Below are 16,310 nucleotides of genomic sequence, written 5' to 3'. Positions count from 1 at the left end.
GGCTCTGGGCAGGTCTCAGTGATATTGGTTTGTTATAGGAACAGGCAGCAGACAGACCTTTAAAACTAGAGGAAGACCAGGCCATGACCTGAGCAAGGGCCTTTGTTCTCTGAGTTCATTGAAAGAAAATGTACAAGCTTTTATTTTACAATGGCTCCCGGGCAAATAAGAAAGACCCCCTGTGACACAGTAATAAAATATTGACGATCAAAGAAAAATAAATATTGCACCGAGAAGACCTGTGGGGTGCTGGTGGCCCAGCACGTGTCAATGTGTGGTGGGATTTGCTCTAGGATAACAGTGACGACTAGGGAGTCTCCACACTGATGGCATCCTGTCTCCAAGTCTTCCAACAGTCCCTGGGGAAGTTTGTATCACCCTCTCTTTACAGATAAGGAAGCTAAGACTTAGAAACATGCCATGTCCAAGGTCCACACAATCAGTATGCCTTAAAACCAGGACCTGACAGGTGGCCTATTCAGAGTTGCCAAATCCCAGGGCAAAGCAGCAGTAAAGGTCAGGTAAGGAAAGCTTAGAAATCAGGATCTCCTGTGACCAATGAGGACACTCAAGAGCAGGGACTCTTGGCATGGCCTGGTCACTCCACCTCCCGGCAGACTGGAGACTCGAGGCCAGGGCACTTTCTACCTGTCCTGTTTTACCAGTTGCAATAGAAGCTAATGGAGACAGCTGGTGGAGCAACCCATAAACCTTGCAGAAATGGAGAGTCGGCCATGCCCCAGACAACCAGGAAGAGTGTTGGCCAAAAGTTCTTCTTCCACATCTCCTCACAGTGCCCAGGCTCTAACCATGCCCCACCCTGCACCCCAGCCCAGGTTGGTTATTACTGAGTTTCATGGTGACTGGCCTGAGAACACCAAAAAAAGTAATGCTACCTTGTTGAGGAGAGTCCCAGGACCAAGATAGCAATTGTCATGGCAACAGTCACACTGATTCAGTCAAGGAGAGGACCCTTTGGGGAACTGAAAACAGAACCCAGAGCACATCTGTTGCTTTCGCTCGCTCCCATCCTCCCCAGCATGCTGGGCAGTGCACCCCACACCCTTTCAGAAGCTCCTGAGGCCCTGTGCACCTGGGGCCCCTGCACCTGGCCACAGCTATGTCCAGCCCCAAGATGGAAAAAACACCAAGCCAACCTTGTTTGACACCACTCCACCCACACCCACCACCTCACCTCCAGGGCCAGGGCTTTCCTGCTGGACCAGCCCAGAACAGTCAGTGTTCTTGGAGAGGTCCGACCTGGGAACTAGACCCAGAGGCTGACGTGTGAAGAGATGCTTTCTGGGGCCACAGAGGTCCTGGAGGTACCCGAATAGCAAGGAATAGTTTGCTAAATAGTTTCTCCATTTCAGGGATGAGAGACAGGGAAGGACAGGGATGAACTCCATCAACATTTCAGAATAGATTTCAGTGAACTTCTAGAGGGCATGACAGAAGTTCCCTCTTCTACCATGTCCCTTCGCATCTATGCATATATCCACCCACACGTCCTGGCACCCATCTGTCAGTCCTTACACAAGCTACAGGGCCATTTGTCTACCTTTCTACACCAGACAACCCTACAACTATAGGAAAAGCTTGTCTGTGTGCTTGTATGTGTGGACGCCCACCTTCATTCTTTCCATGGACATCTATGAGCATCTCCTATGTGTGGGGAGATGCTCTGAAGATACCCCAGTGGACAAGACAGGACTCTCAGACTCACAACGCTCCTGGCCTAGCGTGGAAACAAGGAGCCAGAAATTGCAACATGGAGCATTCTGGTGGGGGGAGAGGAGGTCTAGATGGCTCAGCACAGGAAGGGCACCTAACACACATACTAGAAGTCAGAGAAGGTGCATCCCATCATCCACCAGTGTGAATGGCCAGCCTGGGGAATCCTCGACACCCTGGGTGACCTCATAGGTAATCACAGCACTCCAGCCCTCTGATTAAGAAGATGGAATACTGAACTCTCACGTGGGAATCCATCATTGTAAATTTATTTACCTCCTCTTCATCTTTAGCTCTCTGTCTACTATAAGACAAGAGCAATGAAACCTCTACCTCGGCATCATTCTGACCCGTAATTGAAATATTGTGCAAAATCCACTCAGTATAGGCCATGGTGCAAACTCGGTCAGTGATCTTTTCATGTTCTCGATTGCTGACAGGTTCTCCAGGCCCATGGCTGAGCCTCGTGGATGTTCCCCCCTGCACTAATTCCATGTGGGTCCTTCCTAAGCTCATCCCAAAACATTTGTTTCTCCCACTATCCAATAATACCTTGCATTCCTTCTGTTCATCCCCAACTATCTAACATGCAAAAGTGAGAAAAAATATCTTGTAAATATGAAGAAACTGAGGCACCAGGTGCTGATTCTGTACCTCCCCCCAGGCCTAAGGAACAGTTCAATCTGGGGCATTTCACACCCTAGCTGAGGCCATGATGGATCTTATAAACTGTTGCAGGATTAGTATAAAAGATGCATTTTCAAAAAAAAACAATATTTTATACAAACACACACACACACACACATTCTTCAGTCGTCAGCACGTAATCTCAAGTGGTCCAACAACCTAGCTGGTCAGGGAGCAAAGGGCCTGCAGAGAAGGGGGCTCTGGACTCAAGACATCTTAGACTCTCTCTGGGCCACATGCCACTTAGACCTGCCCTCTGCCCACCTGGTTCGTAGGCAGGTAAGTGGGGGTATTTTACCAAAGTTCTGTGATGGCTGCAATTTTTTTTTCTTTGCCCTTCACTCTGCAAAGACAAATAACAAGGGAAAAAAACTAACATCATGAGAAAATTAAAAAACACCTTGGGGAAGGTAGAGGGAACTGTGACCACGCACAGAGAAGGCCCAGCGGCCTGCTGAGGGGCAGAGCCGCCCCCCACCCCCCGCGCCTGCCAGGTAGGTGGAACTGTGACCACCGACAGAAAAGGCCCAGTGGCCCGCGGCGGGACAGAGCTTCCAATCACTCCTGCAAGGTAGGCGGGCCTGTGACCCACCGGCAGAAGAGGAGCAGCGGCCTGCTGAGAGGCTGAGCCGCCCCCTCCCCCTGCGCCGGCAAAGTAGAGGGAACTGTGACCACACACAGAGCAGGCCCAGCGGCCTGCTGAGGGGCAGAGCCGCCCCCCACCCCCCGCGCCTGCCAGGTAGGTGGAACTGTGACCACCGACAGAAAAGGCCCAGTGGCCCGCGGCGGGACAGAGCTTCCAATCACTCCTGCAAGGTAGGCGGGCCTGTGACCCACCGGCAGAAGAGGAGCAGCGGCCTGCTGAGAGGCTGAGCCGCCCCCTCCCCCTGCGCCGGCAAGGTAGAGGTAACTGTGACCACCCACAGAACAGGCCCAGCAGCCTGCTGAGGGGCAGAGCCGCCCCCCACCCCCCACGCCTGCCAGGTAGGCGGAACTGTGACCACCGACAGAAAAGGCCCAGTGGCCCGCGGAGGGGCAGAGCTTCCAATCACTCCTGCAAGGTAGGCGGGCCTGCGACCCACTGGCAGAAGAGGAGCAGCGGCCTGCTGAGAGGCAGAGCCGCCCCCTCCCCCCCGCGCCTGCAAGGTAGACGGAACTGTGACCACCATCAGAACAGGCCAGACCTGCAACCGAGAGACAGAACAGGCCCAGTGGCCTGAGGAAGGGTAGAGCTGCCCCCCCCACCCCGCGCCTGCAAGGTAGGCGGACCTGCGACCCACTGGCAGTACAGCCCCAGAGGCCTGCAGAGGGGCAGTGCCGCTGCCTGCGCCTGCAAAGTAGGCAGAACTGCGACCACCGACAGAACAAGCCTAGCGGCCCGCAGAGGGACAGAGCCACCGCCCGCGCCTGCAAGGTCGGCGGACCTGCTACCGACCGGCAGAGCAGGCCCAGCGGCCTGCCGGCGTGGTAGGCACATTGCCCCAATTCGAGGAGGGGCAGAGCTGCCGCCCGCGCCTGCGAGGGAGACTTTGCAACTATACAAGACCAATATAAATATATAGGGGGAAAATTCAATAGCACAACAGTTTCACCAAGTAGAAAGGAACGCGAACAGTATGAAGAGACAAGGAAAGAAAGGACCACAAGCATTGCAGGTCAACTCAACGTTAGAAGAGGTAATAGCTGCAGCAGATGGAATGTCAGATAAAGAATTCAGGATATACATGCTTCAGATGATCTGGAGTCTCAAGGAAGACATCAGACAGCAAAATCAGACAATGAAAGATCACTTCAACAATGAATTACATAAACAAATCCAAGAAGCAAAAGATCAACTATACAGGGAAATAGAGGTTATAAAAAACAAACAAACAGAAATCCTAGAAATGCAGGAAGCAATAAGCCAACTTAAAAACTCAATTGAGAATACTACCAGCAGAGTAGAACACTTAGAAGACAGAACATCAGACAATGAAGATAAAGTATTTCAACTTGAAAAGAACATAGACAGCTCAGCAAGACTATTAAGAAACCATGAGCAGAACATCCAAGAAATATGGGATAACATCAAGAGACCAAATTTAAGAGTCATTGGGATACAGGAAGGGACAGAGTTTCAAACCAAAGGAATGAGCAATCTATTCAATGAAATAATACGGGAAAACTTCCCAGACTTGAAGAATGAGACAGAACCCCAAATCCTAGAAGCCTACAGGACGCCGAATGTGCAAAATCATAAGAGACCCACACCTAGACACATTATAATGAAGATGCCCAACATACAGAATAAGGAGAGAATTTTAAAAGCTACAAGAGAAAGGAAGCAGATTACATTTCGGGGTAAGCCAATCAGGATAACAGCTGATCTTTCAACACAGACTCTGAAAGCTAGAAGATCCTGAAATAACATATTTCAAACACTGAAAGAAAATGGGTTCCAACCAAGAATTGTGTTTCCAGCGAAATTAAGCTTCAGGATGGAAGATGAAATTAAAACCTTCCATGATAAACAAAAGTTAAAAGAATTTGCAGCTAGAAAACCATCTCTTCAAAACATCCTTGGCAAAACATTACAGGAAGAGGAAATGGAAAATAACAATGAAAACCAACAGTGGGAGGTAGGACACTAAAGGGGGGAAAATAATCAAAGAGGAAAACAAACCATGTTTAGTAACAGAAATAAACAAATATGGCTGGAAGAACAACCCATATCTCAATAATAACCCTAAATGTTAATGGCTTAAACTCGCCAATCAAGAGACACAGGCTAGTAGAATGGATCACAAAACAAGACCCAACAATATGCTGCCTACAGGAGACGCATTTGATAGGAAAAGACATACATAGGCTGAAGGTGAAAGGTTGGGAAAAATCATATCACTCATATGGACTTCGGAAACAAGCAGGAGTATCCATACTCATATCAAATAAAATAGATTTCAAGCCAAAGTTAATCAAAAGGGATAAAGAGGGACACTACATACTGCTCAAGGGAACCATACACCAACAAGACATAACAATCATAAATATATATGCCCCAAACAATGGTGCAGCTATGTTCATCAAACAAACTCTTCTCAAGTTCAAGAGTCTAATAGACCACCATACAATAATCATGGGAGACTTCAACACACCTCTATCACCACTGGACAGATCTTCCAAACAAAAGTTGAATAAGGAAACTATAGAACTCAATAACACAATTAATAACCTAGACTTAATTGACATATATAGAATATACCACCCAACATCAAGCAGTTACACTTTTTTCTCAGCAGCACATGGATCCTTCTCAAAAATAGATCATATATTATGTCACAGGGAAACTCTTAGACAATATAAAGGAGTAGAGATAATACCATGGATCCTATCTGATCATAATGGAATGGAACTGAAAATCAACGATAAAAGAAGGAAGGAAAAAGAATACATCACTTGGAGAATGAACAATAGGTTACTGAATGATCAATGGGTTATAGAAGACATCAAGGAGGAAATTAAAAAATTCTTAGAGATTAATAAAAACACAGACACAACATATCGGAATCTATGGGACACATTGAAAGCAGTTTTAAGAGGAAAATTCATTGCTTGGAGTTCATTCCTTAAAAAAAGAAAAAACCAACAAATAAATGATCTCATACTTCATCTCAAAATCCTAGAAAAAGAAGAGCAAAACAACACCAAAAGAAGTAGAAGGCAAGAAATAATTAAAATCAGAGCTGAAATTAATGAAATCGAAACAAAAGAAACAATTGAAAAAATTGACAAAACTAAAAGTTGGTTCTTTGAAAAAATAAACAAAATCGACAGACCCTTAGCGATGCTAGCGAAGAGAAGAAGAGAGAGAACTCAAATTACTAACATACGGGATGAAAGAGGCAATATCACAACAGACACTTCAGAAATACAGAAGATAATCAAAAATTATTTTGAATCCTTATACTCCAATAAATTAGAAGATAGTGAAGGCATAGATAAATTTCTTAAGTCATATGATTTGCCCAGATTGAGTCAGGAGGATATAGACAACCTAAACAGACCAATATCAATTGAGGAAATAGAAGAAACCATCAAAAGACTACCAACTAAGAAAAGCCCAGGACCGGATGGGTATACAGCAGAGTTTTACAAAACCTTTAAAGAGGAACTAATACCAATACTTTTCAAGCTACTTCGAGAAATAGAAAAAGAGGGAGAACTTCCAAATTCATTCTACGAGGCCAACATCACCCTGATACCTAAACCAGACAAAGACACTTCAAAGAAAGAAAACTACAGACCAATATCTCTAATGAACCTAGATGCAAAAATCCTCAATAAAATTCTGGCAAATCGGATACAAAAACATATCAAAAAAATTGTGCACCATGATCAAGTAGGATTCATCCCTGGGATGCAAGGCTGGTTCAATATACGGAAATCAATAAATGTTATTCACCACATCAATAGACTTAAAAATAAGAACCATATGATCATCTCGATAGATGCGGAAAAAGCATTCAACAAAGTACAGCATCCCTTTATGTTCAAAACTCTAGGAAAACTAGGGATAACAGGAACATACCTCAATATTGTAAAAGCAATCTATGCTAAGCCTCAGGCTAGCATCATTCTGAATGGAGAAAAATTGAAGGCATTCCCTCTAAAATCTGGAACAAGACAGGGATGCCCTCTCTCACCACTTCTGTTCAACATAGTTCTCGAAACACTGGCCAGAGCAATTAGACAGACGAAAGAAACTAAAGGCATCAAAATAGGAAAAGAAGAACTTAAATTATCACTATTTGCAGATGACATGATTCTATACCTAGCAGACCCAAAAGGGTCTACAAAGAAACTATTAGAGATAATAAATGAATTCAGCAAAGTGGCAGGATATAAAATCAACACGCATAAATCAAAGGCATTCCTGTATATCAGCGACAAATCCTCTGAAATGGAAATGAGGACAACCACTCCATTCAAAATATCTTCAAAAAAAATAAAATACTTGGGAATCAACCTAACAAAAGAGGTGAAAGACTTATACAATGAAAACTACAGAACCCTAAAGAGAGAAATAGAAGAAGATCTTAGAAGATGGAAAAATATACCCTGTTCATGGATAGGCAGAACTAACATCATCAAAATGGCGATATTACCAAAAGTTCTCTAGAGGTTTAATGCAATGCCAATCAAAATCCCAACGGCATTTCTTGTAGAAATAGAGAAAGCAATCATGAAATTCATATGGAAAAATAAAAGACCCAGAATAGCAAAAACAATGCTAAGCAGGAAGTGTGAATCAGGCGGTATAGCGATACCAGACTTCAAACTATACTACAGAGCAATAGTAACAAAAACAGCATGGTACTGGTACCAAAACAGGCGGGTGGACCAATGGTACAGAACAGAGGACACAGAAACCAATCCAGAAAACTACAACTACCTTATATTTGATAAAGGGGCTAAAAGCATGCAATGGAGGAAGGATAGCATCTTCAACAAATGGTGCTGGGAAAACTGGAAATCCATATGCAACAAAATGAAACTGAATCCCTTTCTCTCGCCATGCACAAAAGTTAATTCAAAATGGATCAAGGAGCTTGATATCAAATCAGAGACACGCCGTCTGATAGAAGAAAAAGTTGGCTACGATCTACATACTGTGGGGTCGGGCTCCAAATTCCTCAATAGGACACCCATAGCACAAAAGTTAATAACTAGAATCAACAAATGGGACTTACTCAAACTAAAAAGTTTTTTCTCAGCAAAAGATACAATAAGAGAGGTAAATAGAGAGCCTACATCCTGGGAACAAATCTTTACTCCTCACACTTCAGATAGAGCCCTAATATCCAGAGTATACAAAGAACTCAAAAAATTAGACAATAAGAGAACAAACAACCCAATCAACAAATGGGCCAAGGACCTGAACAGACACTTCTCAGAGGAGGACATACAATCAATCAACAAGTACATGAAAAAATGCTCACCATCTCTAGCAGTCAGAGAAATGCAAATCAAAACCACCCTAAGATACCATCTCACTCCAGTTAGATTGGCAGCCATTATGAAGTCAAACAACAACAAGTGCTGGCGAGGATGTGGGGAAAAGGGTACACTTGTACATTGCTGTGGGACTGCAAATCGGTGCAGCCAATTTAGAAAGCAGTATGGAGATTTCTTGGAAAGCTGGGAATGGAGCCACCATTTGACCCAGCTATTCCCCTTCTCGGTCTATTCCCTAAAGACCTAAAAAGAGCATGCTACAGGGACACTGCTACATCGATGTTCATAGCAGCACAATTCACAATAGCTAGACTGTGGAACCAACCTAGATGCCCTTCAATGGATGAATGGATAAAAAAAATGTGGCATTTATACACAATGGAGTATTACTCTGCATTAAAAAATGACAAAATCATAGAATTTACAGGGAAATGGATGGCATTAGAGCAGATTATGCTAAGTGAAGCTAGCCAATCCCTAAAAAACAAATGCCAAATGTCTTCTTTGATATAAGGAGAGTAACTAAGAACAGAGTAGGGTCGAAGAGCATGAGAAGAAGATTAACATTAAACAGGGATGAGAGGTGGGAGGGAAAGGGAGAGAGAAGGGAAAATGCATGGAAATGGAAGGAGACCCTCAGAGTTATACAAAAGTACATACAAGAGGAAGTGAGGGGAAGGGGAAAAATAATACAAGGGGGACAAACGAATGTCAGTAGAGGGGGCAGAGAGAGAAGAGGGGAGGGGAGGGGAGGGGAGGGGGGATAGTAGAGGATAGGAAAGGCAGCAGAATACAACAGACACTAGTATGGCAATATGTAAATCAATGGATGTGTAACTGATGTGATTCTGCAATCTGTATATGGGGTAAAAATGGGAGCTCATAACCCACTTGAATCAAATTGTGAAATATGATATATCAAGAACTATGTAATGTTTTGAACAGCCAACAATAAAAAATTAAAAAAAAAAAAAACACCTTGGGGAATCAGAACATATTCAACCCAGTCTCCAACAGCTTCTAAGGCCACATAAATACCTGAGTTCTTTCACCCTATGGATATTTATGAGCATATGGCCTGTGAGCCAGAGACAGGGAGGCTGGTGGGAAGGGTACACATGGAACGGGAGGACGAGAAAATCCCCGGCCTCATGGAACTGCAGCAGGACACTCAAATGCTCACTTGCGACTTCCAGAGCCTAAGTCACCTAACAAAAGCTTAGACCTGCTCCTACGACCTGAGTAAAGTGGGAAGGATGCCCACCTAATGCCACTCGGCTTCCCTGTGCTCCACAGACTCAGGGTCCACATGAGTTCCAGGGAGAGATTCTCTGTTACCCACCAAAGACAATAATCCAGACATAAGAAAATCCTGGATTCAGGATCACCCATCCAAACACATAGTCAACCCCCATTTACATTCTTCTAGATATTCTAATTTTTTTTTTTTTGAACTGAGGATTGAACCCAGGGGTACTTTACCACTGAGCAACATTACCAGTCCCTAGCCCTTCTTATTGTCATTTTGAGTCAGGGTTTTTTAATTCTTTTTTTAAAAAAATAGAAAATATTCTATGGGTGTGGGTATATATATTATACAGCCTTTTATTTAGCAAGTTGTTCATCTTTTAATTCCATAATGTGTACAATTAAATATTTGAAATGATTACAGGGGAATGATAATGAATAGAGCAAGGAAACCGGGTGTGTGGTGCACACCTGTAAGGCCAACTCTCCAAGAGGCTGAGGCAGGAGGATTAAAGTCCAAGACCAGGCAGGGTCACTTAGCAAGATTCTGTTTCTAAATAAAAATGGCTGGGTATGTAGCTCAGTAGCAGAGTAGCCCTGGGTGAATCCCCAGCACCACAACCAAGGGGGCGGAGGAGAGAGAGACAGACAGACAGACAGACATGATGAGAGAAAGAAGAAAACAGAGATGGAAACACTGGGGAAGCAGGAGGAAAAGCAGAGAAACGGAGACAGTAAGCTCTGAAGACATTTCCAACCACAGGGCCCTGTCCAGTGTGGGTTTCTGGGAGTTTCTGTGTGTTGAGCCAATCAGCTGCCTACCCCTCCCGGTGCCAGGGTTCCATTATTAGAGAGGGCAGTGGAGATTTGGAGCCTCCACTGACTACTACCAGAGCAGCCCACCTGGAGAGGGGAAGATTTCCTGGGACTGCAACATCAGTGACAAGAGCCACTCCAGCCAAAGGACCAGAAGGCTTCCTGTGCCCTCAGACTAGCTTGTCTATGCTGCCCTCCCCCACCTCCACCATCCTTGGAAGGCTGTAAATGCTTACAGAAGCAGACAGAATCTCCTGTAGTGATAATAAAATAAAAAAGAAATCAAAGTCCTTGAAACAGGAGAGGTGAGACAGGAGTGTGTGAGAAATGACATAATCCACCCCCATCTCCCTACCCCTCACACAGAGGCCGTCTCTCTTCCCCGCAATCAGCTCTATCTACCCTCACCCTGAGCTTGGGTTTCAAAAATGAATTGCCCAGAAATACAGTAACCCCTAATTATTATGCAAGAAAGAACAGTGAGTGCCCTTCCTAAGGAAGATCTAATAAGCAGTAAGAACTGATCAGTGCCATCAACAAGCTTCTAAAATGTGTTTCCAATAAGTCTGTTTGATAGGATAGTTGCACACAACACTGTCACCATGTGGCAGGATTCTTGGCACCCTCTGAAATAATGACGTGCAAATGGCTTAACTGTGGTGCCAGCAAGGCCACCAACCTCTTAACTCATGAGCAACTCATCTGCGGGTGTGTCTGAACAACAAACTTGGTCTATTTCCACCCGACTTAAAAAAATTCCCTCTCCCCAAAGAGATTGTAGGTGCATAGTAAAAACCCCTCTGACTACGCCCGGAGGTGGCCCCCTGACTCCTCACATCACTCTAGTCAAGTATTCGAGGCACGTTACCCCCTACATGTGTATTTTGGTTTATGTAAGATCAGAGTATCTCTGTGCTTATTTCCTATCAAAATATAAGCTCCTAAAATTGTCCATCACATAGAGACCGGCAGGGCTGCCCTTGGGAGCTGCAGGCCACGACAGCACCGAGGGTCAGGGCAGCAGCTTGAGACCTACAGGAAGTCTCTCCCTATTTCCACACTTCCTTTTATGATTCTCCTAGCACTGAGACCTGAACTAGAATTTTTGCACTTTGATTTATATAATTTTACAGATTCGACAGAACTTAGCACAGAGCACAGTGCCGTAGTCATATGAGCATTTGCTGGATAAATCAATGAGTGCATGTATAAAGGAATTGCTGATGGCTGATGTGTTTGTAGAAGTTACATGAGCTGTTTTTCTCCAAGTGTGGTTATATTTGTTTGTTTGTTGGGTACAATGACTCACAGAGTGTGACACTACTTCCTCAGTTTACATGAAGAAGCAGGACCAGGGAGATGGAGGCTTACCCAAGTGGAGAAGTCACCTCTCAGATACCTGCCCTCTGAGTTCAAAGCTCTCTCTTCTGCAGTCACCCTCCTAGAACAAGGCCAGGGGACCTGATGGCCCAGGCCTCCAGGAAGAGTCCCTCCTGTCACCCACTCTTCACCTGAGCCTCCAGGGACTGCTGCCATCCTTCTGCTGCCCTAGTAGAACAAGAATTTCTTGTGTTCCTTCTCAGCTAGAAATGTTCTCACTTCTGATGACCCCAGATGATCTAGATTAACTGCATGAACAACCTGTACCCAGGGTTGTAGCTATGCTCTCTGTATACACAATGGGCACTTACAGTGGTCGGCAGGGCCTGTCCACAGGTTGAACAGAGGTGAGAGGTCTTTGAGCTGGCCAGGAAAGAACTGCATCCTGCCCTGAGCAATTCTGAATTATTTCACAACTGGAAAAGACTGTGTGTGTGTGTGTGTGTGTGTGTGTGTGTCCAAATTTCTCAAACAACCTCATTTAGTTACAAGAAAAAAAAACTGCTTTTGTGAATTTATTGCCTTCATTTATGATAAGAAAAAATACTAGATCTATAAACATTCCAGGATTTATGTAAAAAGTTGGTAACTTTTTACTCTTGGGTTATGACTATTTTTGTACACGAGAAAGACTCTAAAGACAGAATCACTGGGAAGGGTGGTAGTTTGGACAAGAGCCCCAAGAGAGCAGGGCACAGTGAGGGAACACAGCACCTGGCCGTCACAACACCTGCTCTCCGAGTTCCTGAGAAAGAAACATCCTTGCCAAAAAGAAAAGCTTTCTCGGGGGTACCAACAAGCAAAAATTATTACAGAATGAACTGGGCACCAATGCCCCTCGGGGAGCCAACTAAAAGTAACAGAGGAATGGGGATTAGATTAGAATTGATTAAAAAAAAATGGATAAGGTCAATTTATAAACTAGGAGGACAATAGTCAGAAGGACAAGACAACCCCCTCTAATAAATAGAGAGATGGGCCTTCGAGCAGCTGACAGACTTAACACAGTCCACAGCTGAGGTGGACACAAGACTGGAGGCCAGGCCTTAGGGCTCTGCCTGTCCTCTCTCTTTTCCATTCTCACACCTTGAGAAGTCAGCTCAGGGCCCAGACTCCCCTGTGGTGGCAGGAAGGACCAGAGTCTCCCTGTCTTATTAATTTCTGATTCAGGGGAAGTGATCTGATCATTAGATGGGCACAGACACCCAGATATTTTTTTCAGCTGTCTTCACAGGACAACCCTGTGTGGGCCAAGGCAACGTGACTTGATTGAACTGACACTGGGACACACCAAGGGCCACACTTTCTGGTCTTCACACTCTTCCCCTTCGCAGGAACACAGCTATGCAAGTTGTGGGGGCCCAGCCCTGGGTTTTCATTATACCTCCAGGGCAGTCACCCCATGAAATCAATGTGTTCCCCAAAGCCAAAAAAAAAGTTCATAAGGAGTTGTTTTGAAATTGAAGGCTCCACCTTCCAAAGGAAAAGATAAATCCTTCCTGAATTATCCATTTGCTAAGCTGGCAGTTGTATCCTGCTGTTCGTGAAGGGAGCTGCCTGGGTGTTAGGGGGATGGGGTGTTTTCTAAAGAAGTAGCAGGCCAGTCCCTAATACCAAGGCTTCTCCCTTCCTTTGGATTCAATATTAGTTGTGGGGAATTTGAGAAGGAAAATCCCCAGAAATTCACTTGAAGGAGACAAGATTTCATCCTGTGCAATGGATCTGTTATATTTTTTTAAAAACAAACAAAAAAAAAAAATCCAACAATTTAAGATAGAGATCACCATGAATGCCAGAGAGGAAGCCCTGCACCAAAGAAGGATGGGGCCCTTGCCCAAGGCAGGGACAGTGGTCAATCTGAGTCATGATTCAGTGTGAAGTTATTCAAAATGTCCGGCCTATGTCAGCTATTAAAGGCAAAGGGATAATAAAAAGGGATGTTTTTGGAATTCATCCATAAATCCACAACCCTAACACATCGGTTGTTTTCTCACATTGTGTGTGTGTGTGTGTGTGTGTGTGTGTGAACAGAGCTCTGGGCCCAGTGCATGCTTGGCACGCTCCACCTCTAGGCTATATCCCAGCCCTCACCCATTCTTTTCTAACATTTATCTGTGTGTCTTTATACATGGCCACTGGGTCAGTGGCACCATTGCTACGTCCTGTGGTCAATTTCTGTCACTTACAGGTATTTCACGACACACCTTCTTCCTACTTAGCGATCACATTGATCATTTTGAACAACCCACGTCAGTGTCTTACCAGCAGTACACAACTTCCTTACCTTTTCCCCTAGTGCTGAAAGCCACAGCCTGTGGTCTTGACTTCTTCAGATGAGCAGCCATACTGGCCCTCCACTACCCCTGAAAACAGGACCAGAGTCCAACCCTGGGAGACGTTACCTGCTCTGCTTGGGCACCTCGTGCCCAATATATCAGTTGGTCATTTCCTGAGTTACCTTGATCTCTAATTGAGCAATTGGTATTCATTTTGCTTCATCTAAAAAATTGCTAGTTTATTTGAGATCAGAGGCCCATCACAAACTTATTTTCCAGCTTTGAGACCAATCACTAACTCATGTGTGTAAATAGAGAGGAACTCATGGTTGGACCCTAAGTGTCCTCCGTGCCTAGTACAGCTCCAAAAACAAGAGCCCCCCTCACAATCTCCACCTAGCCAGTGGGGGACTGAGGAGGGCTTTTTATTTTTTAATGTTAAGTTTAATTTTTAATCATTATTTAATTAATTATTTTTTTATGTAGTGCTGAGGATTAAACCCAGTGCCTCACATGCTAGGCAAGTGCTCTACCACTGAGTTCAGCCCCAGCCCATGAGGAGGGTTTACATTGTACTTTGGAAGATGGAGGCTTTGTTTTCAGAACAGCACCACATCTTTTCTCTCATTTAATTCCCCAAGAACCCACAGAGAAGGAACAAGTGCTGCATCTTGAGACTTGCTCTCCCTCCTCATAAAGTAGGAATGATAACACCTTTTCCATGGGTTTCTAGAATTACTACATTTTAATAAATAACAATCCTGTAAAGTCCAATCACTAAGGATTTACAACTTTTGAGAGAAATCTTTCATTCTTAAGCATAAAGGAAGTGCAGTTATCATGGAAACAACCCTCCCAGAGTTTAATACAGCCATCTGCCATTTTCCATGATCCTTAGCACACACATCAGGTCTTGCTGAAGATGTGGAGAGTGTCGACCAGCTTGGGGAGGGTTGCTGGTGCAGAGCACCTGGGATGTCAGGGTGGTGGGCTCCAGCCGTCAGGAATAACGATTTCTCCCTGATCCTGCTGGGATCACATTGCTGGGATTCACATTGCTGGGTGGATTCCACAACCTGAGCTCTAATTGGAAACATAGAAATGGATCTCAAAGCCAGAAGTGACCTTCAAATCACCAAGGATATGCTCTGTAGCTTACAAATGGGGAAACTAGAGGGGTCAACTGAAAAATGAAATGTCCTGGAGAAGTCAGAAAATGCCCTGAGGTGGCAGATTTTCATCATCTCTCCAATCTGAATGCAAGGTGGAGGGGCAAGGGGGTTTCCACAGTGCCACATCACTCGGAAAAAGGCTGCTATTTTGAGGCCCCAGCCCTGCACCTGTTCTGTCCAGATGGGCTTGGCAAAAGAAGAAACGAAAACAGGCTTTTCTCGCTACTGAGACAGCGAGAGGGTCCAGGTTGCAGGTTGCTTACGTGGCAGTAGCCCCAGGTGTCCGGCCTTTCTGCCTAGGATTCCAGATCCAGGTACCCCAGAACTCGTTTCACACACCAAGGGCTGCCATGCCCAGGCTCATCTGCAATCCTGCTGTGTGCTGACCAAGCAGGAGGAGCAGGAGGCCAGAGAAGGAGCAGCTAGCCCCAGGGCACAGGCAGGGGAATTAAAAGTCTGGGCTACCAGCTCAGCTTGTCCAGAGACAGGAAATGCTGATCTCTTGGAGCACATTCTGAAGGAAAGCAGAAAGTCGTTTCACCAAAGTTTCTTTCGTGTAATAACAAGCGTTCAATGGGAGGTCGAGGGCTTTGGGGCCAGCTGCCCTGTCTTACACCCAGCATGGCCACAACTGGGCTGACCAGCCTGGGGCAAGCAGCAGACACCAGCTTCACCTCAGGTTCTCCATTGTGATTTCTAAGATGAGGACAGAGCACACCCTTGAAGGGGAGCCTGGGGACAGTGACATAGGACTGCAGTGAGGGCAGCCTTAGGGCAAGGCAGCTGTTCTTGTTAATCAACCCCAACGTGAATGCTGCTGTACAATTTCCAAAGCTGACTAGATGCCTCCCCACCCTTCTTCACACTGGCATGTGGGCAGTAAGTCCTGTCATCAGGCTGCACTTCTGCCACCAAGGCCATTCTGTAGCTCCCTGCTCCTTCCAAGAACCTGCCACTCAAATCTGAAGGATTTGGGAAACTTGCGTCTAAATCATGACGCCAG

Source organism: Marmota flaviventris, chromosome 14, assembly GCF_047511675.1.
Source record: "Marmota flaviventris isolate mMarFla1 chromosome 14, mMarFla1.hap1, whole genome shotgun sequence".
NCBI lineage: Eukaryota > Metazoa > Chordata > Mammalia > Rodentia > Sciuridae > Marmota > Marmota flaviventris.
The sequence above is the reverse complement of the archived record's forward strand: the minus strand, read 5'-3'. Positions refer to the sequence as shown.